Source organism: Saimiri boliviensis, chromosome 12 (assembly GCF_048565385.1).
Source record: "Saimiri boliviensis isolate mSaiBol1 chromosome 12, mSaiBol1.pri, whole genome shotgun sequence".
NCBI classification, from domain to species: domain Eukaryota; kingdom Metazoa; phylum Chordata; class Mammalia; order Primates; family Cebidae; genus Saimiri; species Saimiri boliviensis.
In genome coordinates this window covers 117,346,225-117,373,141 of record NC_133460.1, presented here as the reverse complement: position 1 = coordinate 117,373,141, position 26,917 = coordinate 117,346,225, and the positions used below count along the sequence as shown (strand labels likewise).

General features: G+C 43.8%; 1 protein-coding gene across 1 annotated transcript in view; it reads right to left on the bottom strand.

Moving 5' to 3' along the window:
* Positions 1 to 1,485: 1,485 nt before the first annotated feature.
* LOC141580672 (phospholipid phosphatase 2-like) overlaps positions 1,486 to 26,917 on the bottom strand; it is a 47,401-nt gene continuing 21,969 nt past the window's right edge. Inside the window, exon 3 of the transcript XR_012512985.1 lies at positions 1,486 to 3,894. The gene's annotated coding sequence lies outside the window, so the exon portion shown is untranslated. The remainder of the gene's footprint in view (positions 3,895 to 26,917) is intronic.

The window sequence follows — 26,917 nt, the reverse complement described above, 5'->3', positions numbered from 1 at the left end:
CTCTATGCCTTACCTGAGTCTCAGCTCCCAGCCTGCTACTCCCTAGGCCACAATTATTCCCATTGTAACTACACCAGACAGGTTTCGACCGACCTAACCGCTCCACGAGGCATTTTCTTCTAGTGCAATCGCACCCTAACCAAAAACCTGTCCTCTAGCCAACCTCCAACCCTCTTATGCCTTCCAGTCACCTTAGTACCTCGACTCACTGTCTACTCTCCGGCCAAGTTCCTCCTACTACAGGTTCCACAGGCTCCATCTCATCGCACCCAAAGGGCGGCCTTCCCCCCGGTGGCTGTGGGCCTGTCCCTTACAGGCTCCGCGCTGGCCGTGGGGTTAGGAGGAGGGGCATTGTTCCATTCTCACCAAGCTCTGGCTCGCCTTTCCTCACAACTTCAGGCAGCCATCGAGGACTCAGCGGCGTCTCTAACATCTTTCCAACGACAGATCACCTCGGTCGCCCAGGTAGCCCTACAAAATCGGAAAGCGCTGGATCTACTTATGGCGGAGCGTGAAGAAACCTGCATCTTCCTACAAGAGGAATGCTGCTACTATGTCAACAAATCTGGACTGGTAGAAACGCGAATCGAAAATCTCCAAAAAAATCAAAACCAGCCTCCAGAATTACAAGTTCTCAACAGAAGCCTCCGCATAGTGGTCGTCTTCCATGTACACCCTCCTATCCCCATTACTCGGTCCCTTACTGGTTATCTGTCTTGTTCTACTCATTGCTCCTTGTTTTTTCCAGTTTCTCCAACGGCGGTTCCAAGAACTAACCCGAGTTACCATCAACCAGATGATGCTACAACCAGTCTTCCACGATAACACCATACCAACACACCAGCCCCCCGAAACAATCACGTCACTTCCCCACCAACCTCCATGGAAAGCTACGCCCTTCTGCCCACTTCCCAAACCCCCTAAAGAAAATCAGATCCCTCCGCCGCCCATTTTCAGCAGGAAGTAGCCAGAACGACCTCGTCGCCCTTTTTCCCTTTTTATGGAGTCGGGAATGTTAGGTAGAAAGGGCCCATTCCCCATGCCCGGGACCCACATCCAGCGGACCGCCTCCGGAGCCCATCCCCTCTTGCCACATGGCTCTTCCTTCTTCTTTGTTTAACCTCCATCAATCACTCCATAACACCTCACCTGTACTCCCCACCTTAGCCCGCCAAAGCTAAGCCAATCCCTGCACTCCACAATATTCCCCCTTCGCCCATGCCCAACCGCCACCAATCACTTCACAACACCTTGCCTAAACAGGCCGCCGCCCCTATAAAAACCCTCTCCGGCAGCTGCTGGGTGCAGCTCTTCCCTCTCCCGCTCGAGTTGCCCGCAAACCCCAATAAACCTGGACTCGGCTTAACAACTCCTCGCTCTCATTTGCTTTGGGAAGGGTCTCTGCGGGTCGCACACTACTAACTATTATTGATTTGAAGGACTTTTTTTTTTTTTAACAATTCCTTTGGCAGAAAAGAACTGTAAGCAATTTGCCTTCACTTTTCCTTTTATACTAATCAAAAACTTGCCTAAAAATATTATTGAAAAGTGCTTCCCCAAGGGATGTTAAACAGTTCCACAGTTTGTCAAACTTATGTGGACACAGCTATTAAGTCCACTAGAAAAAAATTTCCTCAGTGTTATATTATTCATTATATAATATTCTTTGTACTGCACCAAATAAAGAGTTACTTATACAATGCTATAACCATTTATAAAAAGAAATCCATTCAATGTACTAGGTTAATAGTAGCTCCAGATAAAATTCGATCTACAACTCCTTATTTGTATTTGTGCATGTTGGAAAAAACAAACAAACAAACAAAAAACAACAACAACAAAAAAAAACCACTATGTCACTTCAAAAGGTGTTCATCAGAAGAGATAATTTAAAAACTCTAAATAATTTCCAGAAGTTACTTTGAAATATCAATTAGATAAGACCTACTTTAGCCATTTCAACTTATGCTGAGTAATTGGTTTTCTATTCTTTGAGAAGATTCCAGTCTGCATAGTCCTCAAGAATTAACTTAAAAAGCTAAAATGGAATTGCAAGTAATTGGAGAAAAAAATTCATAAGGCTCAAGTAAGTAAAATTAATCATAACAAGCCTTTAACATTATTAATTTTCCCTATTTAACACTGTCTTACACTCTCTTAGTAATAATCTCTTAGGAGTTATTATTCAAAATCAGGACTTAGTGGAGTGGCTGTTTTTACTTCATAATAGCACTCACACTCTTACTCTGTATTTGGACTGAATTGCAACTTTGATTGGAATGGGGAGGTCTCAAGTTGTAAAAGTGCATGGATTTAATACCATAAGAATAATAGTGCCTCTTACAAAAATTCAAATTCAGCAAGCCTATACTAATAGTGTAACATGGCAAACCTATTTGACAAGTTTTGTGGGCACTTTAGAAAATCATTATCTAAAAAACAAAAATTTTTGAATTTTTAAAATTAACCAATTGGATTTTATCCAAAATTACTAAGTCAAATCTCATTGAAAATGCAGAAAATGTTTTTACAGATAAAATCTAGTAACAATAAAGCTTCTTATTCAGTATCTAAAAGCAAAGTTATTCAAACTCCTTATACACAATTGGGCCTGGCAGAGGATCCAGGGAATGGTATAGTCAGAATGGACAACTGGGCCTTTGAATCTAGGCCACACATAGGCAGACTAACAAACGATGGTGCAACCAGCTCAGGCAGCTTTATGTAAGGGCACCTGCTAGTTAGGAACATGTACCCCACCCCAGACCCCAATCCCAGACCACCTGCCTGCAATGGGCATTGTCTCATCTTGGCAGAAAGGTGTGGGTGTGATGATCAGGTAGTATGTCCCTGGGTCTCAGGCCTCAGAAGTTCCTTAGGAACTGGGCAGTCACTGGGCAGGGGAAGGGGCCCAGAGACCCCTTGTGTGCATTTGCCCATGGAATGTGTTCCTACCCCAGCTTCTCAGCCCTCACTAGAAGAGTCCAGGGCTTCCACCTGCTCTATGTTTCCAGCTCTGATCCACTCACCTGGTGACTCTGAAGGCTTCCTGATTCCAGCCTGGGGACTCCTCTGTTAGATGGGGGTTCCAGGTTTCCTGCAGACAGAGGCCAACCCTTGGAGGTTGAACCTGGACCTTTTTTTTTTTAGATGGAGTCTCACACTGTCAGCGGTGCAATCTTGGCTCACTGAAATCTCCACCTCCTGGGTTCAAGCGATTTTCCTGCATCAGCCGCCAGTGTAGCTGGGACTACAGGTGTATGCCACCATATCCAACTAATTTTTTGGTATTTTTAGGAGAGATGGGGTTTCCCCATATTGGCCAGAAGGGTCTCAATCTCCTGACCTTGTGATCCGCCCACCTCAGCCTCCCAAAGTGCTGGGATTACAGGTGTGAGCTACCGCTACCGGCCCTTAGTTCTTAAAGTATAATTTTTTTCTCTCTCCAGTCTCCCATTTTTACTAAAGAAAAATCATGATATGACCAAATGTCTCTATTATACCTGGCCTGAATATTTGTATAAAGTATAGCAAGAATAATTATTTTTACATAGGTTTTCAAAATCGGATTTCATAAAACTTGGTTCCATAAAGTGAATCTCAGATAAGACTTTTTAAAGCTGAACCCAGCTATGGGTCTGTCCCCTCAAATAACTACATGAGTTGCATAAATTTCTCTTTTGAGGTCACAGGATAACTTGGGTCTCATAAGCCTGTCAGGAAGTGACATTATTTACTTACCACAAGTTACTTACAGGGAATGTGTAGACAAGGTATGAAGCCAGTTTTCCCAAAGGGTTTTTATTGACTCTATACATCAAGTTTGATTCCTTAGGGAAAGCATGCCATTCCAGTCAAAGCCTTGCCAAAATAACTAATTTCTCCAATTGTGACCTGTTGCAGAAGAAAACACTCTTTTGCACTTATGCAAATCATATTTCTGTAAGTTAAGAATACTCACAAATAGATTCTAAATTCTGGAGAAAACAGATAGAGAGAAACAAATATGCTCCTAATTTTGTTTAGTCAATTGGAGTATATTTTACTCAATTGCTAAAAGCTGTAAATAGCTCAAAATAAGCTTCCTGAACTCTGAAAAACAAAACAAAGGATCAGTAATATTTTAAGCAAAGCCAAAAAGATTACTTCAGTCTATATTAGTTCACTCCATGCAGTTATCTCCTGTTCTGCTTTATATTCTTGAACATTTCAGGTCTCCATGAGAGTCCTGAAAGTTTTTTCTTTATGCTAATGATAAAATTTCCAAAGTTATCAGAAACCTGCATTTAAGAGCACCTGTCAATGTCCTATAGCAGATTATGAATCACCTTTCAAAGAGGATTAAAACAAGACAACAAATGTCTGCGGATGACAAAGAAGTCTTAGGATAACATATTTATGCAAATACAGTCCAAGGAAAATGAAACACCATTTCACATTTGGCAGTGCTTTCTTTTTTTTCCTGAGATAGAGTTTTGTTCTTGTTGCCCAGACTGGAGTGCAATGCTGCAATCTCTGCTCACTGAAACCTTCACCTCCTGGGTTCAAGTGATTCTCCGGCCTCAGCTTCCTGAGTAGCTGGGATTATAGGTGCTTGCCACAATACCTGGCTAACTTTTAGTATTTTTAGTAGAGATGGGGTTTCACCATATTGGCCAAGCTGATCTCTAACTCCTGACATCAGATGATCCACCCTCCCTTGCCTCCCAAAGTGCTGGGATGACAGATGGGAGCCACTGTATCTGACCTTACAATGCTTTCTGACAATTCTTCCTCTATGGTTTTTATACCAAATAAGCCAAATGTCACTTATGTACTTTAGGGGATATAATATCTAAAAGATATGTATGTGAGAAAAATAAGTAATTTATAATTTGATTTTTACAAGTTTGTCAGATATCAAATCCCAGGTTATCTTAAGTCACTCATTAACCAAAGTGATAACTCAAAAATTGCAAAAAGGCAAAAACTTTTACTCATTAATAGAGGGATGACTTCACTTTCCAAATAATATATTTTTTCCCTTTCCTGTTGCTCCAGTTTATTCAAAAGGTCAGACAAAAATCTTTCATTTTTAAAATAATACATGAAAATCTTGTTCACAGGGAAAAGCTAAATCTCACCTTTGTATTAGTGCATTATTCATATCAAACCTTTTTTTTTTTTTTTTTTCTTGAGACGGAGTTTCACTCTTGTTACCCAGGCTGGAGTGCAAGGGCGTGATCTCAGCTGCAACCCCCGCCTCCTGGGTTCAGGCAATTCTCCTGCCTCAGCCTCCTGAGTAGCTGGGACCAAAGGCATGTGCCACCATGCCCAGCTAATTTTTTTGTATTTTTAGTAGAGACGGGTTTCACCATGCTGACCAGGATGGTCTTGATCTCTTGACCTCATGATCCACCCACCTTGGCCTCCCAAAGTACCGGGATTACAGGCTTGAGCCACCGCACCCAGCCTCAAACCTAATTCTTAATAAAAACTTATTGAACCTCCTTCATGACAAGAAACTGAAGCACTACAAAGAGGTTTTGAAACTTGGAGTGAATGACAGTATGTTTCAGTAACGCTTCATCTACCCAAGGGTAAACAATCAAATCTCTTCTCAACTGTTATCTAGAGAGGGCATCCAAGATGGCCAATTAGGAGCAGCTCAGGATTGCAGCTCTCAGCAAAAGCATGGAGGGTGAGTGGATGCTGCATTTCCAGATGTATTTTTATTGCCCACAGACCAGGAGATTCCCAAGCGGAGGAGCCCCATGGGTGGCCAGCATGCCTGGTTTGGCCCCCGCAGTTGTTTTGGCCGGCATGGCTGTTTTTGCCAGTGCAACTGTTTTGCTGGTACCCCAGCATGGCGGTTCTCTATACAAAATACACAGGTCCAGATGCCATTTTAGCTGGTGATTGGAGCTCTGGGAAGGCAAAGTCACCCATTCATCTGATTAAAAAGGGTACTGAAACAGGGAGCCAGGCCAGGAGAGTCTCAGGCAAAAAAGCACCACAAATCTCAGTGCCGCTGTTTCAGCTGGCGCAGTGGGTCACCACATGGGAAATCACACAGATCCCGGCGCCTTTTCAACAGGTGACTGGAACACCTGGGAGACAGTCTACCATTAACTAAAGAAAAAAAATTTATTTTAAGGGGCTCTGAGGCAGGGAGCCAGGTGATCAGGCTCAGCTGGTCCCACCTCCACAAAAAAAAAAAAAGCAACCCGAAACACTCTGGATTGAGAGTTTCACAGCAAGCACAGCTGAACCTGGGAAGGTCCAGCTCTGTGGGGGAGGGGCATCTGCCATTACTGAGGCAGTCCACCACTACGGAGGTAGTTTGCCATTCCTGAGGCAGTCCACCATTACAGAGAGAGTCGGCCATTATAGAGGTGGGCCACAAATGCCAAGGAAGTTCTAACTACACCCATAGAAACAGGACTGCAGGGAAGTTCACACGGCAGCTGGGCAGAGCCCACAGCAGCTCAGCAAAGCCTCGGCAGGCAGACAGTGACGAGGCTGCCTCCTCCCTGGGTAGGGCAGCCCTGAAAAAAAGCCAGCAGCACAACAGAAACTCATAAATAAAGCCCTAACTCCTTGGGACAAAGAACCTGGGAAGAAAAAAAAAGGGTGAGGTTTATGAGTTCTGCTGCAGCAGACTTAAATGTACCTGCCTAGCAGCTCTGAATGAACAGTGGAGCTCACAGCTCAGCACTTGAGTTCCTATAAAGGAAAGACTGTCTCCTCAAGCAGCTCCCTGACCCCGGTATATGCCAAGAGTCACCTCATAAAGGAGAGATAAGACTGACATCTGGCAAGTATCCTTCTGGGACAAAGATAGCAGAAAAAGAAACTGGCAGCAACCCTTACTGTTCTGCAGCTGCTGCAGGTGACCCCCAGGCAAGCAGAGCCTGGAGTGGACCTCAGCAGTCCTACAGCAGAGAAGGCAGACTGTTAGAAGGAAAACTAAGAAACAGAAAGAAATAACTTCATTATCAACAAATGGGACATCCACTCAGAGACCCAATCTGAAAGTCAACAGCTACAAAGACAACAGGTGGATATATCCACAAAGATGGGAAGAAGCCAGTGCAAAAAGGATGAAAACACCCAAAACCAGAATGCCTCTCCTCCTACAAAGGATCACAACTCCTCACCAGCAAAGGAACAAGGCTGGATGAGGAGAATACATATGATGAATTGACAGAATCAGGCTTCAGAAGGTGGGTAATTAGAAAGTTCTGTGAGCTAAAAGAACATGTTCTAACTCAATGCAAAGAAACTAAGAACTTTGAAAAAAGATTTGACGAAATGCTAACAAGAATAAACACTTAGAGAGGAATATAAGTGAATAGATGGAGCTGAAAAACACAACAAGAGAATTTCATGAAGCATACACAAGTTTCAACAGCTGAATTGACCAAGCAGAAGAAAGGATATCAGAGGTCGAAGATCAACTCAAAGAAATAAAATGAGAAGACAAGAATAGAGAAAAAAAGGGTAGAAAGGAATGAACAAAGTCTCCAAAAAATATGGGACTATGTGAAAAGACCTAATCTACATTTGATAGGTGTACCTGAATGTGATGGAGAGAATGAATCCAAGATGGAAAATACTCTTCAGGATATTGTCCAGGAAAACTTCCCCAACCTAGCAAGGCAGGCCAATATCCAAATCCAGGAAATACATAGAACACCACAGAGATATTCCTCAAGAAGAGCAACCCCAAGGCACATAATCATCAGATATGCAAGGGCTGAAATGAAGGAGAAAATGCTAAGGGCAGCCAGAAAGAAAGGTTGGGTTACCCACAAAGGGAAGCCCATCAGACTCACAGCAGATCTCTCAGCAGAAACCCTACAAGCCAGAAGAGAGTGGGGACCAATATTCAACATCCTTAAAGAAAAGAACTTTCAACCCAGAATTTCATATCCAGCCAAACTAAGCTTCATAAGTGAAGAAAAAATAAAATCCTTTGTGAACAAGCAAGTACTCAGAGATTTCATCACCACCAGGCCTGCTTTACAAGAGGTCCTGAAGGAGGCACTGAACATAGAAAAGAACAACCAGTACCAGCCACTCCAAAAACATATCAAAGGGTAAAGAGCATCAACACAATGAAGAATGTGCATCATCTAACAGGCAAAACAGCCAGCTAGCATCAAAATGGCAGGATCAAATTCACACATAACAATATTAACCCTAAATGTAAATGGGCTAAATGCTCCAATCAAAAGACACAGACTGGTAAACTGGATAAAAAGCCAAAACCCATTGGTGTGCTGTATCCAGGAAACCAATCTCACATGTAAGGATACACAAAGTCTCAAAATAAAGGGACAGAAGAACATTTACCAAGCAAATGGAGAGGAAAAAAAAAAAAAAAAAAAAGCAGGAGTTGCAATTCTCATCTCTGATAAAATAGGATTTAAACCAACAAAGATCAAAAGAGACAAAGAAGGACATTACATAATGGTAAAAGGATCAATGCAACAAGAAGAGCTAAAGATCCTAAATATATATGCACCCAATACAGGAGCACCCAGATACATAAGACAAGTCATTAATGACTTACAAAGAGACTTAGACTTCCACACTATAATAGTGGGAGACTTTAAGACCCCATTGTCAATATTAGATCAACGAGACAGAAAATTAATAAGGATATCCAGGACTTGAACTCAGACCTGGACCAAGCTAACCTAATAGACATTTACAGAATGCTCCACCCCAAATCCAAAAAATATACATTCTTCTCAGCATCACATTGCACCTACTCTAAAATTGACCAAATAATTGGAAGTAAATCACCCTCAGCAAATGCAAAAGAACAGAAATCATAAGAAACAGTCTCTCAGATCACAGTGCAATCAAGTTAGAACCCAGAATGCAGAAACTAACAGAACCACACAGCTTCATGGAAACTGAACAGCTGGCTCTTGAATGTTGACTGGATAAACAATGAAATGAAGGCAGAAATAAAGATGTTCTTTGAAACCAATGAGAACAAAGACACAACATACCAGAATCTCTGGGACATATTTAAAGCAGTCTCTAGAGGAAAATATATAGCAATAAGTGCCCATATGAGAAGCAAGGAGAGATCTAAAATCGACGCCCTATAGGCAAAATTGAAAAAGCTAGAGGAGCAAGCTAAGAAAAAACTCAAAACCTAGCAGAAGACAAGAAATAACTAAGATCAGAGCAGAATCGAAGGAGATAGAGACACAAAAAACCCTTCATAAAATCAACAAATCTAGGAGTTGGTTTCTCGAAAACATCAGCAAAATAGACCACTAGCCAGATAAATAAAAAAGAAAAGAGAGAATAATCAAATAAATTCAATAACAAACGATAAAGGGGATATTATCACAGATTCCACAGAAATACAAACCATCATCAGAGATTATTACAAACAACTCTATGCACAAAAATTAGTAAACCTGGAAGAAATGGATAAATTCCTGGACACTTGCATCCTCCCAAGCCTAAAGCAGGAAGAAGTCAAAACCCTGAAGAGACCAATAACAAGATCTGAAGTTGAAGCAGCAATTAAGAGTCTACAACCCAAAAAAAGTCCAGGTCCAGATGGATTCACAGCTGAATTCTATCAGACATACAAAGAGGAGCTGGTATCATTCCTTCTGAAACTATTCCAAGCTATGCAAAAAGAGGGAATCCTTCCCAAATCATTTTATGAGACCAACATCACCCTGATACCAAAACCCAGCAGAGACTCAGCAAGAAAATAAAGCTTCATGTAATTCCAGCACTTTGGGAGGCTGAGGCGGGTGGATCACGAGGTCGAGAGATCGAGACCATCCTGGTCAACATGGTGAAACCCCATCTCTACTAAAAATACAAAAAATAAGCTGGACATGGTGGCACATGCCTGTAATCCCAGCTACTCAGGAGGCTGAGGCAGGAGAATTGTCTGAACCCGGGAGGCAGAGGTTGCGGTGAGCTGAGATCACGCCATTGCACTCCAGCCTGGGTAACAAGAGCGAACCTTCATCTCAAAAAAAAAAAAAAAAGAAAGAAAGAAAGAAAGAAAACTTCAGGCCAATATCCACGATGAACATAGATGCAAAAATCTTCAATAAAATACTGGCAAACCAATTGCAACAGCACATCAAAAAGCTTATCCACCACGATCAAGTAGTATTCATCCTGGGGATGCAAGGCTGATTCAATATATGCATGTCTATAAACATAATTTACCACATAAACAGAACCAAGACAAAAACCACATGATTATCTCAATTGATGCAGAGAAGGTCTTTAACAAAATTCAACAGGCCTTTATGCTAAAAACTCTGAATAAACTAGGTATTGATGGAATGTATCTCAAAATAATAAAAGCTATTGACGACAAACCAACAGCCAATATCATACTGAATGGGCAAAAACTGGAAGCATTCCCTTTGAAATTTGGCACTAGACAAGGATGCCCTCTCTCACCACTCCTATTCTATATAGTATTGGAAGTTCTAGCCAGAGCAATCAGGCAAGAAAAAGAAATAAAGGGTATTCAAATAGGAAAGGAGGAAGTCAAATTGTCTCTATTCGCAGACGACATGATTGTATATCTAGAAGACCCCATCGTCTCAGCCCAAAATCTCCTGAAACTGATAAGCAACTTCAGCAAAATCTCAGGAAACAAAATCAATGTGCATAAATCACAAGCATTCCTATACATCAATAACAGACTGAAAGAGAGCCAAATCAAGAACGAACTGCCATTCACAATTGCTACAAACAGAATAAAATTCCTAGGAATATAACTAACGAGGAACATAAAGGACCTCTTTAAGGAGAACTACAAACCACTGCTCAATGAAATAAGAGAGGACACAAACAGATGGAGAAACATTCCATGTTCATGGTTAGGAAGAATCAACATCGTGAAAATGGCCATACTGCCCAAAGTAATTTACAGATTCAATGCTATCCCCATCAAGCTAACAGTGACCTTCTTCACAGAACTGGAAAAAAACACCTTAAACTTCATATGGAACCAAAAGAGAGCCCGCATAGCCAAGTCAATTCTAAGCAAAAAGAACAAAGCAGGAGGCATCACAGTACTGGACTTCAAACTATACTACAAGGCTATAGTAATCAAAACAGCATGGTACTGGTACCAAAACAGAGATATAGAACAATGGAACAGAACAGAGGCCTCGGAGGCAACACAACCTATCTACAACCATCCGATCTTTGACAAACCTGACAAAAACAAGCAATGGGGAAAAGATTCCCTATTTAATAAATGGTATTGGGAAAACAGGCTAGCCATGTGCAGAAAGCAGAAACTGGACCCCTTCCTGACACCTTACACTAATATTAACTCCAGATGGATTAAAGACTTAAACAGAAGACCTAATACCATAAAAACCATAGAAGAAAATCTAGGCAAAACCATCCAGGACATAGGCATAGACAAGGACTTCATGACCAAAACACCAAAAGCATTGGCAACAAAGGCCAAAACAGATAAATGTGACCCAATCAAACTCCAAAGCTTCTGCACGGCAAAAGAAACAGTCATTAGAGTGAATCGGCAACCAACAGAATGGGAAAAAAATTTTTGCAATCTACCCATCTGACAAAGGGCTAATATCCAGAATCTACAAAGAACTAAAACAGATTCACAAGAAAAAAACAAGCCCATTCAAAAGTGGGTGAATGCTGGGAGCGGTGGCTCAAGCCTGTAATCCCAGCACTTTGGGAGGCTGAGGCGGGTGGATCACGAGGTCAAGAGATCGAGACCATCCTGGTCAACATGGTGAAACCGCATCTCTACTAAAAATACTAAAAATCAGCTGGGCATGGTGGCACGTGCCTGTAGTCCCAGCTACTCAGGAGGCTGAGGCAGGAGAATTGCTTGAACCCAGGAGGCGGAGGTTGCGGTGAGCCAAGATCATGCCATTGCACTCCAGCCTGGGTAACAAGAGTGAAACTCTGTCTAAAAAAAAAAAAAAAAAAAAAAAGGCCGGGCGCGGTGGCTCAAGCCTGTAATCCCAGCACTTTGGGAGGCCGAGGTGGGTGGATCACGAGGTCAAGAGATCGAGACCATCCTGGTCAACATGGTGAAACCCCGTCTCTACTAAATATACAAAAAATTAGCTGGCCATGGTGGCGCGTGCCTGTGATCCCAGCTACTCACGAGGCTGAGGCAGGAGAATTGCCTGAACCCAGGAGGTGGAGGTTGTGGTGAGCCGAGATCACGCCATTGCACTCCAGCCTGGGTAATGAGCGAAACTCCGTCTTAAAAAAAAAAAGTGGGTGAATGATATGAACAGACTCTTTACAAAAGAAGACATACAGGAGGCCAACAAACAGATGAAAAAATGCTCATCATCACTGGTCATTAGAGAAATGCAAATCAAAACTACATTGAGATACCATCTCACACCAGTTAGAATGGCGATCATTAAAAAATCTGGAGACAACAGATGCTGGAGAGGATGTTGAGAAATAGGAACACTTTTACACTGTTGGTGGGAGTGTAAACTAGTTCAACCACTGTGGAAGACAGTGTGGCGATTCCTCAAGGACCTAGACATAGAAATTCCATTTAACCCAGCAATCCCATTACTGCGTATATAGTGAAAGGATTATAAATCATTCTACTATAAGGACACATGCACATGAATGTTCATTGCAGCACTGTTTACAATAGCAAAGACCTGGAACCAACCCAAATGCCCATCGATGATAGACTGGACAGGGAAAATGTGGCACATATACACCATGGAATACTATGCAGCCATTAAAAATGATGAGTTCGTGTCCTTTGCAGTGACATGGATGAACCTGGAAAACATAATTCTCAGCAAGCTGACACAAGAACAAAAAATCAAACACCACCTGTTCTCATTCACAGGCAGGTGTTGAACAATGAGAACACATGGACACAGGGAGGGAAGTATCACATACTGGGGTCTGTCAGGGCAAATAGAGGAGGGACAGTGGGGATTGGGGAGTTGGGAGGGATAGCATGGGGAGAAATGTCAGATCTAGGTGATGGGGAGGAAGGCAGCAAATCACACTGCCATGTGTGTACCTATGCAACAATCTTGCATGTTCTTCACATGTACCCCAAAACCTAAAATGCAATAAAAAAAGGAAAAAAATTTTTTCTAAAAGTCCTACTAATAATAATGTCTAGTTTGTGGAGTTTATCAAAAAGGAAGACTAAAACATTGGATTCTCATCCACCTTAGAACAGAATAGAACTTCTTCAACCTAATAAAGGGCATCTCAAAAAACCCTATATCAAACATCATATTTAATGATAAAAAAATAAAATGCTTTTCTCTTAATGTCAGAAACAAGACAGGCATTTCCACTGTCACCAGAATTTATAATTATACTGAAGAACTGAAGGTTCCACCTTGTATAATGAGGTCAATCATTCAATAAATAATCTTGGAAATGAAGAAATAAAACATTCTCTTCATAGATGACATAATTTGTACTTGGAAAATACCAAAGACTCTGCAAAAAGTTAATGAAACTATTTGGTGAGTTTAGCAAAGTTTTGGGATGCAAGGTCAATATACAAAAATTAATTATAGTTCTATATACTATACTATAAAATTCTGTTCTATAAAATTAATCGTAGCTTTATATGCTATAGAATCTGATTTACAATTGTTCATAATTAGTACATTCATAATTAGTATGAGCAATTGGAAATCAAATTTTAACATGAAGCACTATTTACAATAGCACCAAAATATGAAATGCTTAAGTATAAATCAATCAAAACATGTACAAAATCTGTATGCTGAAAACTGCAAAACATTATCAGAAAATATCACAGATAACTAAATAAACAGAAAGATATACTGTGTTCATGGATTGGTGAACTCAATATTCTTAAGGTGTCAGTTCTCTCCAATCAATATCTGAGCAAAATTAGAAATTTATCAGCTGATTCCAAAATTAGGTGGAAAGACAATAGATTAAAACTAGCCAAAAGAATTTCGAGAAAGAATAATAATAGCAATGTTGAAGAATTCACAATATCCAATTTCAATAGTACTGTATTTAAGACAGTGTACTGCTGATAAAAAAAAAAATGCAGACAGATAAATCAGAGACAGTCCAGATGTGGACCCGAAATTTTTAATATAATTAAATGGAGAAAGAATAGGTATTTTACAAATACTGCTGGGATAATTGTAAATCCATATTTTTAAAAAGCTAATCTTGATCCATATATCACACCATATAGAAAGTAATTTGACACTTTCTCATAGACATATACTTACAGTACAACACAGCAATCCAGGTAATTACCCAAACAAATGGAAGACTGTGACAAACACAAAAGACCATATACTGTATTATTTCAGTAATACTAAATTCTGGAAAAGGTAAAACCATAGTGACTGAAACTAGATAGATGGTTGCCTAGAACTGGGAATTGGAGGAAGGCACTCAGTGCAAAGGGCCATGAGGAACTTCTGGCAATGATCTATATCTTGATTATGGTCATGGATACATGACTGTGTGTAAACTCCAAAGCTTACTAAATGTTACACTTAAAATAGGTAAATTTTATTGCATGGAAATTATTCCTCAATCAAACTAGGGAAAAGTGAATTGGCTAAATTATTCCTCAACCTTCCTTGAATTCAGTTTGACTTACTTGAGTCATTTTTTGACTGAGTCATCCATGTCCACCCTTCTTCATACAGTAGTTTCCTGTATCATCAACTGTTGTTCAGCCTTTATTAAAAGTGCATCACTATTTTCTCCAGAATTTTCTTCCATGCCTCTAACACCCATTCTACAAGTTTTGATGTAAATGTTCAAGCAATGGTGATCATATTACTTTTGCTGCTTACATGACTATAAGATGCTTTCTGACTTCAGATACATTAAAATGTGAAAAAAATGTACATCTAAGAATGAAAATGTGATAGAAGGAAACAAGGTTTAAATGCTGGTGAAATGAACTTTTTAATTATTATGTAATAATCTCTTTATCTTTAGTAATGCTTTTTGGTTGTCAGTGTTACCTGACATAAATATAACTAACATGACATTCTTTTAATTTTGTTGGTATATCTTTTCCCCAGCTTTTTGCTTTGAGAGATCAACCTTGCCTTTACAATTAAGGGGCTCTAGAGAGCTAGTGCTGGTGTTGAGCAGTGTCTATGATGTCTGGTGGAGGTAGATATTTGACAGAGCAGTAACAGTACCTTTAAGATAAGACTTATTTATAAGTAAACAAGATACACCTCCAGGGATCCCCAGAAAAACTTGAGAAACATTGTAGAAGTAGCTAATGTCATCTGCAAGCACGGGGAGCAAAAGCCACTGACATCTGAGTATTAATGTAATAATGATTCCTGTCTCGGTTCTCAATTGACTTTATTTAGAATACATATACAATATATAAAAATGTACTTAAAAGCCAGGAAAAATTCTACTAACACCTTAGCCTGGATGATCACAAATCAACAAATCTGTATGTTCTATTTCACTGCAAATAACACATATTACCTTTGGAATATTTATAACACCAAAAGTAAAATGAGAGAAATGTAAGATAACCCTTCCAAAATATAATTAAATGATTGGGCAATAGGAAGACTGAAAAAAAAAGGTCTCTTAAATTTGGCAAGAAAGAAGTCACTGATAAGCTCAGGAAAGACATTTACAGTAAAGTACAAGGACTAGGAGCCATATTAAAGAGAATGAGTGAAAATCAATTACTCTCAACAATATGTTTGAGGAATTTGGGGTCAAAGGGTAGTTGCATATTTCTTTTGAATCAGTCCATATCCAAAAAGCTAAGGCTTAGGCCTTCCCAACTAAATTGCCTCATGCTGATTTCTTTCTGCATATCACTTTAAATTTTATCTTGTCATCTCTTTTTATCAGATTGTTTTCACAATCTGATAAAAGGTCAAGAGAGTCCTGTCACACAACATGGTCCAGATACTCACTTTGACACCCACTGACCATGTGGCCTTAACTGCTCTGACCATCCATTTTCCCTGTCCTGCCTCCTGCCACCTCTCCAGCAACCTCAACACCCCACTCTGAGTTCTTCCAGGAACATCATTCAGGCTATTCACTCACTCATTCATTTTTTCAATCAGTGAATATAATGGAGCACCTGCTGTGAACTTGAGGTTGGAAAAACAGTAGTGAACACTGTATAACGTTATCTCTGTTTCTCTTGACGGCATTGCTCAAGCAGTTCCTTGTGTCCGGAATGCTCTTTTCTGGCTAACTCCCACCAACCCTCAGGTACCATCTCTGCCAGGAAGGGCACCTGCCCACGACTATCCCCCAGATATGGCCAATAACTGAAGGCAGAGCTATAGAAGTTTAACTACAGGCCTGTAAGCAAGAAATAATTGCTAGTGTAAGCTGTTGAGAGTTGGGGGGCTATTTGTTACACAGCATCATTGCAGCAAAAGCTGACCAATACAAACAGGCAAATTCTAGCTTCAACTTTCAGGACTGGGACACTGTGAATCAACACTTAGTGTTTTTAGACAGGGTGGGCCAATGCTAAGCAGATGTTCTCAGAAGAGACAACATCTGAGATTGAGAGAAATCTGGGTGTGAGTCTTTGCTTTGTCATGCAGGGGTAGTAAAAAGCCTATTGATTAAAAAACACATTCTCTGGAATCAAGTTGCTTCGGTGCAAATCCCAGTGCTGCCGCTTATAAGCTATGTAACCTGGTACCAGTTTCTTAACTTTTGGGCCTCAGTTTCCTCATCTGTGAAATGGAAATGATTCAAGTACCAGCCTCATGAGGGCATTAAGTTGATTCAGTAAGCTAATATATGTGATGTGCTATGAGTCGCTACTTTTCAGTCATTGTGGGTGAGCTTGGCTTGGCAACTTTACTTCTAGAACCTTGTCATGTATCCAGTGCACTTTGTGTTCTTTGGATTATTAGAAACTCTAGCTGGCATGTTGTAGCTTTCTAGGCACCAAAACCTTCTTGTGCTGTCTCCATAGCAACTGCAAGCATAGACTCTGGAGTCGGACACACTCAAGTTCTAATCTGGTGACCTTGGGCAACTGATTTAACACTCTTTGCTCATAAAATGATAGCAGTAATTTCACATGCCTCTGAGGGTATGGTGAGAATCAAATGCAAATAGTGTATTTTTTACAGAAGTACTTAGCACAGCCCCTGGCTCACAGACGGTGTTATTGGCTTTTCTTGGAGAGAGGTGACACTATTGGAGAGCCATCTGCTTCTGGGCATCAGTTTGCAGGGAGGGTGTGACCAGAGCAATCCACTCTTGCCAGTAGGACCCTTTGAGTCTTTTTCCTGAAGGTTGGCAAAAGCCAGTCACAGAGAATCAGCAGAGCACACCTAGTACCTCCTTCTCCTCTATCTCCTAGCTGTCTGGCTTGATCCAGAAGACTTATGAGGGCCCCCTTCTTGTGAAGAAACTCCTAGTTGGAACCCATCTCTACAATGGCCCCACCCACCAGCACCACAATCCAATCAGCCTGGGGCAGGATGTGGAGTGCGTGGGTCACAAGAGTCTGTGTCTGGGCAGGGAAGGGTTAGGAGTTAACACACGTGTGGCCACGTTCCATGGCTCATGCCTGTAATCCCAGCACTTTGAGAGGCCAAGGCAGGTGGATCACTTGAGGTCAGGAGTTCAAGACCAGCCAGGTCACTGTGGCTAAGCCCTGTATCTACTAAAAATACTAAAATGAGCTTGGTATGGTGGCACACACCTGTAGTCACAGCTACTTGGGAAACAGAGGCATGAGAATCACTTGAAACTAGGAGGTGGAGGTTGCAGTGGGCTAAAATTGCACCACTGCATTCCATCCTAGGTGATGGAGCAAGACTCCATCAAAAAGAAAGGAAGGAAGGGAGGGAGAGAGGAGAGAGGAAGAGAGAGAAAGAGGAAGAGAGAGGAAGGGAAAGAGGAATGAAGGGAAGGGGAAAGAAAGTAAGAAAAGAAAAGTCATAAACATGTGCTTGGCCAGCCTCTGGAGCAGTGGGTAGGGGTGGGAGTATTGTCCCTGGACTCCGAGTGGGGAGAGCTCCCCTTCTTGTGCTCCTGCTATCTTTCTTGAAAACAGCATTTCCAAATAGAGAAACAGAGGGGACTCCTTCAGCCTACCTCAAGAAAACAAGGAGTCCATCTGACCCAGGACAATCATCCAAGGCAGAGCTGTAGTAGTTAAACCACAGATGCATAAGCAAGAAACAGCTGTTGTTGTAAGCTGATGGAATCTGAGGGGTTGTTTGTTATGTAGCATCATCACAGCAAAAGCTGACCAATAAAGAGGAAAATTGGACTCAAGTGGAAGGTGGCGGTGAGAGAAACTTGGGTTAGGACAGAATGCTGAGGGCATCCTCTGCCTTTGCCCTGTGCCCCCTGACACATGTTCCCAAACTTACTGTTCCCTGGAGTAGCCCACCAGGCCTGATGACCTGGTTAAAGATGTGCTAAGTGAGGTGGGCATCCAAACCCACCAGGGGGTCATCCAGCAGGTACACAGTTGCCTTTCTGTACACAGCCTGGGCGAGGCTCAGCTGCTGCTTCGGGCCCCTGAGAGATTCATGCCCTGTGGCCACAAAAGGGACATCTACAGGGTGAGACAGGGGAGCCCACGCAGAAGCAGGTTGGGGTGCAACTGCCCATCAGGGTGAGGTGTAGCTCCCCATGTCTGTCCCCTGGGGACATGCTCAGCTTCAAAGGCACTCACTCCCAAGCCAGCATTCCCTGCATCCTTACCGGCCTCGCTTCTCCCCTTCCCAGCACACTTCCTGGAGGGGTTACCTATGCTTCCCAAGCTACTCTGTCTCCTACTCACTCTCTGTATCCATTTGAGTCCAACTTCTGTTCCATTTCTCCACTGAGACTACCTTTAATGAGGACACCACTTATTTCCCTATTCGATGATCCAGTGGTAACTTTTCAGTCCTACTTATTTTTATTTTAAATTTTAATTGATTTCTTTTAGTTTTTATTGATATGTAATAGTTGTACCTATTTGAGGGGCACAGGTGATATTTTGAGACCTGTAGAGCAGTGGTCCTCAACCTTTTTGGCACCAGGGATCGGTTTTGTAGAAGACAACTTTTCCATGGGCCTGGGGGCAGGGGGGTGCTCCACATTACATTTATTGTGCACTTTACTTCTATTATTATTATTATTAATTGAGATGGATTTTTGCTCTCGTCACCCAGGCTAGAGTGGAATGGCATGATCTGGGCTCACCGCAACCTCTGCCTGCTGAGTTCAAGCAATTCTCCTGCCTCAGCCTCCAAAGTAGCTGGGATTACAGGTGCCTGCCACCACATCTGGCTGATTTTTTGTATTTTTAGTAGAGATGGCATTTCGCCATGTTGGCCAGGCTGGTCTCGAATCCCTGACCTCAGATTATCTCCTGCCTCACCCCCCCCAAATTGCTGGGATGATAGGCATAAGCCATTGTGCCTGGCCTGCTCCTATTATTATTACATTGTAAAATATGACAAAATACTTACACAACTCACCATAATGTAAAATCATTGAGAGCCTCAGCTAGTTTTGCTGAAACTAGATGGTCCCTCTGGGGGCAATGGGAGACTGGGAGACTGTGATAGATTATCGGGCATTAGATTTTTATAAGAAGCATGCAACTGCAGGGCATGGTGGCTCATGCCTGTAATCCCAGCACTTTGAGAGGCCAAAGTGGGTGGATCACAAGGTCAGTAGTTTGATACCAGCCTGGCCAACATGGTGAAACCCTGTCTCTACTAAAAAAATACAAAAATTAGCCTTGCATGATGGTATGTATCTGTAATCCCAGCTACTCAGGAGACTGACGCAGGAGAATGGCTTGAACCCAAAAAACAGAGGTTGCAGTGACCCAAGCATGTGCCACTGTACTCTAGCCTGGCAAAGAGTGAGACTGCATCTCAAAAAAAAAAAGAAGAAGAAGAAGAAGAAGAAGCACGCAGCCGAGATTCCTCACATGTGCTCTTTACACTAGGGTTTGTGCTCTTATGAGAATCTAACACTGCCACTGATCTAGAGGTGGAGCTTAAGTGGTGATGCAAACAATAAGGAGTGGCTGTAAACACAGATGAAGCCTCACACACCTGCCCCCTACTCAACTGCTGTGCTGCCTGACCAGTTCCTAACCGGCCTCAGACTGGTACTGATTCGTGGCCAGAGGGTGTGGGGACCCCTGATGTAGAGAGTATGTAATGATCATATCAGGGTAACTGAGATAGTCATCACCTCAAATATTTATCTTCTGAATTGAGTACACCACAATCCTTGTCTTCTAGCTATCTTGAAATTTACAAATAAATTCTCATTCACTATGATTTCCCTTGTGTAGTATTGATTACTATCACTTATTCCTTCTATCTAGGACTTCTTGTCTTTCATGCATTGCTTTTTAAAATTATTTTTATTTATTTTTGAGACAGTCTCGCTCTTCCATCCATGCTGGAGTGCAGTGGCATGATCTCAACTCACTCCAACCTCCACCTCCTGGGTTCAATCGATTCCCCTGCCTCAGCCTCCTGTGTAGCTGGGATTACAGGTGTGCCACCATGCCTGGCCAATTTTTGTATTTTTAGTAGAGATGGTCAGGCTGGTCTTGAACTCCTGACTTCAAGCAATCTGCCCACCTCAGCCTCCCCAAGTGCTGGGACTACAGGCATGAGCCACTGCAACCGGCCATTCATTCATTCTTTTTTTTTCTCTCTGTAATCTAGACTCAGATGACACATTCATTCATTCTTACATTAATTTATTCCATTAAGAACTACTGCCTGGTTATCATATCCCTGTCAGGGATCTAGTCTTTGGGGAAACAGCAGTGAATGAAACAAAGTTTCTGCTATCTGAATGGATCCATCACTCTAATGAGAGGGAGAAAGACAGGCAATCCACAAACAAACCAGTAAGACAGACAGCACATTAAGTGGAAAGCTCTATGAAGAATAAATACTAAAGTAGGTGCAGCCAGGTGCGGTGGCTCATGCCTGTAATCTCAGCACCTTGGGAGGCCAAGGTGAGTGGATCGCTTGAGATTAGGAGTTCGAGATCAGCCTGACCAACATGGTGAAACCCCATTTTTACTAAAAGTACAAAAATAGTGGCACCTGCCTTTAATCCTAGTTACTCAGGCGGGAGTATTGCTTGAACTTGAGAGGCAGAGGTTGCAGTGAGCCGAGATTGCACAACTGCACTCCAGCCTGGGGAAGACAGCAAGACTCTGTCTCAAGAAGAAAGGAGAGGAGAGGGGAGGGGAGGGGAGGGGAGGGGAGGGGAGAGGGGAGGGAAGGGGAGGGGAGGGGAGGGGAGAGGGGAGGGGAGGGGAGGGGAGGGGGAAGGGGAGGGGAGGGGAGGGGAGAGGGGAGGGGAGGGGAGGGGAGGGGGAAGGGGAGGGGAGGGAAGGAAGGGAAGGAAGGGAAGGGAAGGGAAGGGAAAGGAAAGGAAAGGAAAGGAAAGGGGAAAGGAAAGGAAAAAGGAAAGGAAAAGCAGGTGTGGGTGTAAGGCACACTAGCATGAGCAGGGTTGCAGTGGTGGAGGTGGATAAGGTAATCTGGGAAGCCTTCTCTGCGAATGTGACAGAAGTGAGGGATGAGTCCTGGGAACTCCTGGGGAGAGATTTCCCACAGTGGGAACAGCAGTTGTAAAGACCCTGGGGACAGAGTGTGCTGCAGGGGATCAGGGAACATCACAGACTCTGGAGGCTGGAGTGAAGCCAGATGATGAAGGAAGATGGGGATGACAGATACCAGAGCAAGGTGACAGGGACCTTGCCAGGGATCATCACGACTTGGGCTTTGACTCTGAGGAAAATGGGAAGATGACCTGAGGTCAGGAGTTCGAGATGAGCCTGGCCAACATGGTGAAACACTGTCTCTACTAAAAATGTAAAAATTAGCCAAGTGTGGTGGCATGCGCCTATAATCCCAGCTACTCAAGAAGCTGAGGCGGGAGAATTTCTTGAATGTGGGAGGGGGAGGTTGCAGTGAGCCAAGATTGCACCACCCCAGCCTGTGCAACAGAGTGAGACTCCATCTCAAACACACACACACACACACACACGCACACGCACACAAAAGTGGAGGAGTGGATTTGGCCTGGGGGTCACAGTTTGCCAGCTCCTGCCCAAGCCATAGCTCCAGATGCATATATTCTGTGTCTTGGACATCTCTGTCCAGACCCTTTGGTGAGGCCCAGAGAGGGGAAGCAATTAGATCAACATCACCCAGCAAGGCAGGGCAGAGTAAGACAGGACTCTAGTCATCTCACTCTCAGTTGTTGAACAGACCCTCACAGCCAATCCCTACCACGACTCCTTGAGTCTCTCTTTGGGTCCATTTCTATTTATTGATTAGTGATTATTCACTGAGCACCTAGTATGTGCTTGACCATGAGCTCAGCCCTTCTTCTTTCCCACTTCCCTGACCACTCCCTGCATTTCTCCATCATAGTGCCCATGATGAATCAGAGATCCAAATGACCCCTAACTGCAATGCCTCCCTGACCCAAAAGACCCTGAGGCTCTCACCTGCTCCCTAATTGAAGTGTGGACTCCCCCAGGAAAGCTATCCACATCTGGCCCACAGGGCACAGACTTCTAGGGCTCTCCCCAGCCAGGCTGGGTCCAGCTACTGCCTGAGGCACACTTTCTCCACCACAGAGGTGTTCTGCACCCAGGCCTCCTGGAGCATGTAGGCCACTGAACACTAAAACACAACTTACTTTGGTCACAGAAGGATGATGGGGAAAGACTTATGACAGGTTTTGAGGAGCAGTGGGAGCTGGGCTCTCGGTGGGTGGGTGGGTGGTTGAGAGAATGAAAGTGAGCTTGGCTGAGATGGGGAGGGGTGAAAGGCAGTGAGGAAGGGGGACTTTCAGGATGATGGGGACATCCTAGCGCACAGGAAGGGGGTGGCCTTACTGTGATGCTCACAAACCCCTCCACCTTTGACAGCGCCCCAAAGAGGATGGACAGCAGGGAGGACTTCCCTGTCCCCACTGAACTGACTAAAGCCAGGAAACAGCCCTGGGGCATGGTTAGGTTTATTCTTTGAGTGCAAGAAAGGAGACATGACATTGGTTAGGGCCCAGCCCTCATCTTTGAGGAAGGGTGAGCCTCAGATGGAGATGAGCTTTCCTGCTCCAGGACTCTAAGAGCACCTGTGGGGCTGTTCCTTTCCCAGTCCTTGTCTGGCTATTTGAGCAACCATCCTGTGCACATCTGTGCATGTGCACACGCATACACACATACAAAGTGTGTACACATGCATGTACACTCATTTGCACACTCATACAAGCATGTTAGCATGCACAGCAATACACACAATGTAGGCACACATCTACACACACAAGCACATGAGCATACTCAAGCAATCCATGCTCACATGCATACATCTGTGCACACACTCACACCATGCACACACATGCATGCATGTCCACCCACGTGCACAGAGTTGGCAGTCGCCTGAGGGTTTCACCAGCCTGGCCTCCTGCCTTGGCTCCTGCAATAAATAGGCTCTTTCCTCCCCTTCCTGCCCCTGCTCTTGGTCCTGCCCCACTCCTGTCCATGTCCCACAGCCCATCCTCCACCCTGTGACCAGAGGGATCTGTTAAAACCCAAGTCGGCAGTGGCTCATGCCTGTAATCCCAGGACTTTGGGAGGCTGCGGTGAGTGGATCACCTGAGGTTGGGAGTCTGAGAGCAACCTGACCAATATGGAGGAATTTCATCTCTACTAAAAAATACAAAAATTAGCTGGGTGTGGTGGTGGATGCCTGTAGTCCCAGCTACTTGGGAGGCTGAGGCAGGAGAATTGCTTGAACCAGGAGGTGGAGGTTGCAGTGAGCTCAGATCACACCACTTCATTCCAGCCTGGCAACAGAGACTCCATCTCAAAAAACAAACAAACAAAAAACGCAAGTCAGCTCTTAACACTTCCCAGGTAAACCCGTCAGCACTCCCATTTCACTCAGGGTCAAAGCTAAAGTCCTGATGATCATGAACGACATCCTGTCTCCGTCCACTCTGTGCCTCAGCTGCTCTTTCTTGGCCATGCTGACCTCCTTGCTGTTTCTTGAACAAAATAGGTCAGTGGTTCTCAACTGCGGATTACTGCATCCCCCAAGAGTCATTTGGCAAGTTCTAGATATTTTTGGATGTCACAACTGGTAGGGGGTGCTGCTGGCATCTAGTGGGTAGAGACTGGGAGTCTGCTAAACATCCCATAATGCACAGGACAGAACCCAACAATGAAGTTTCAGCCCAAAATATCAACCATGCTGAGGTTGGAAAACCCAAGTCCAGGCATAGTCCTGACCCAGGGCCTTTGCATATGCCATTCCCACTGCCTAGAAGGCTCTTCTCCCATGCCAGCCATGGTGGCTTATGCCTGTAATCCCAGCACTATGGGAGATGAGGCAGGTGGATCACTTGAAGTTGGGAGTTGGAGACCAGCACAGCCAACATAGTGAAACCCCATCTCTACTAAAAATACAAAAATGAGCTGGGTGTGGTGGGGCACACCTGTAATCCCAGCTACTTGGGAGGCTGAAGCAAGAGAATTGCTTAAACCCCAAAGGTGGAAGTTGCAGTGAGCCAAGATCATGCCATTGCACCCCAGCCTGGGTGACAGAGCAAGACTGTTTCCAAAAAAAATCCAAAACTGTTCTCCCAGACACCTGCACGGCTCACTGTCTTTCCTTATGGTCTCAGCTTGAATGCCAAGCCTTCCCTCACTAGGCATGCCATCGTGCTCTGTCCCCTTGCCCTGGATTCCTGTTTGGGCCTCACCTCTACCAGCACATCACCCCAAGAGAGCAGGGCCCTTGTCTGTTTCTTTCACCCAATCCCCAGTACCTAGAACAGAGCATGGCCCAGAGCTAGTGCTCCATCAATGAAGTGAGTGAGTGACAGCCAATGCAAATACTGCCCAGGACATATTCTCTCCCTTCTTATGGAGTTTCAGGCCTGGCTGAGATTTTTTGGCCACAAAGACCAAGCCATGGAATTGGGGGCTGTAGATGATAATGATCTGGGACTGATATATGTGGCACAGAATTGAGCAAAGCCGATTAAGCAAATGCCATTGTCCCCATCTGCAGGAAGTGCAGGTCTATGCTGTCCAGGTCCCCACCTGCAGGAGGTACAGGAGCATCCTGGGAATCTTCCTGGCAGAGAACCAGCCCAACCTAACCTACCCTCCCATCCCAGGCTGGAAACCTGCACCACCCCTCAGGTGGAAGTCAGCTGGAGCCCTACACAGCTTCTCCCTAAAAACATGAGGCTGGTTTCCATGGGTGTCATTCTGTAGCTGTGGAGGCAGGGAGGGCTTTCCTGGAACCAGGCAGAGGTAGCACCGTGTATCATGATGCAATCCTTTTTGGCAGCTGCAGGGCACAAGAGGCCAGTTACAGAAGCCCCCTGACCTGGCCAGCCTCTGCATCGGGGAGGCCAGAGGCAGAAGCAGCAACAGGAAATCTCTCCTACTGAACAAACCATCCTGCTGTTCGCTGGCTCCTGTGTGACCCTGCAGGGGTAGGGCACGTGTCTCACACCTGTAATCTCAGCACTTTGGGAAGCTGAGGTGGGTGGATCACTTGAGACCAGGAGTTGCAGACCAGCCTGGTAACTTGGCAAAACCCCATCTCTACCAAAAAGTATGAAAAGTAGCCAGGTGTGGTGGTGGGTGCCTGTAATCACAGCTACTCAAGAAGCTAAGGCAGGAGAATTGCTCGAACCCGGGAGGTTGCAGTGAGCCAAGATTGCACCATTCACCGCACTCCAGCCTGGAAGACAGAGCGAGACTCCATCTCAAATAATAGCAAATACTTATTAGAATATATATTATATATTTATTTTTAATTACATAACTACAATAATTATCATAACCATTATAATCGGTAATAAATATTTCACTGTGACAAGTGTAATTAGATTAGTGGTTCTTGATCCTTAACAAATAGAATCTCCTGAAAGATTTTCTAAAAATCAAAGCTCTCATGGCTCAGCCCAGACCCATTAAATCCATTCTCACAACCAGCTGCTGTGATGATCAATATGCCCATTTTGCAGATGGAAACACAGAGGCTGAGAGAGATGATCTACTTGTCAGGATCAACCAGCTAGTCAGTGCTGGGGCTGGGATTTGGACCTGGGCAGTCCAATGCCATCGGCTAGGTTTTTACCACTAGGTGAGTGTTTTTCAGGTACACGGTTTGCCCAGTTGCTTCAGTACAACAAGGGGGAGGGTGGCTTGGTCTGTGGGGTGACGAAAGGATGGGCTGGAGGGGCAAGCCCGAGTAACTTGAGTTTGGAGAGTCTCATCATGCAATAATGCTTGCAATGATGCTATTTTCTTTTCTCCTTTCTTTCTTTCTTTTTTTTTTTTCTGAGATGGAATCTCACTCTGTAGCACAGGCTGGAGTGCAGTGGCATGGTCTTGGATTACTGCAACCTGCGCCTCCCAGCTTCAAGTGATTATTCTGCCTCAGCCTCCTGAGTAGCTGGGATTATAGTGCACGCTATCACACCTGGCTAATGCTTGTATTTTAGTTTGGCCAGGCTGGTCTCAAACTCCTGACCTCATGATCTAGCCACCTCGGCCTCCCAAAGTGCTGGGATGACAAGCATGAGTCACCGTGCTGAGCTTGCAGTGATACTTTTTTCTAGCTTGACCAAAATGTTGCCATGCTTATAATCTTGGACTTTCTGCATGAGGACAAGACCTGGTCTGTTCGAAGAGGAGTCCCCCCAACCCCCAGCTCACAGACTGGTACCAGTCTGCAGCCTCAGGAACTGGACCATACAGCAGGAGGTGAGAGGAGGAAAGGCGAGCATTGTGTCACCTGTGTTCATATCCATTCCATATCACATGCGTCCCCACTTGATCTCCGCCTCCTGACAGATCAGCAGTGGCATTAGATTCTCATAG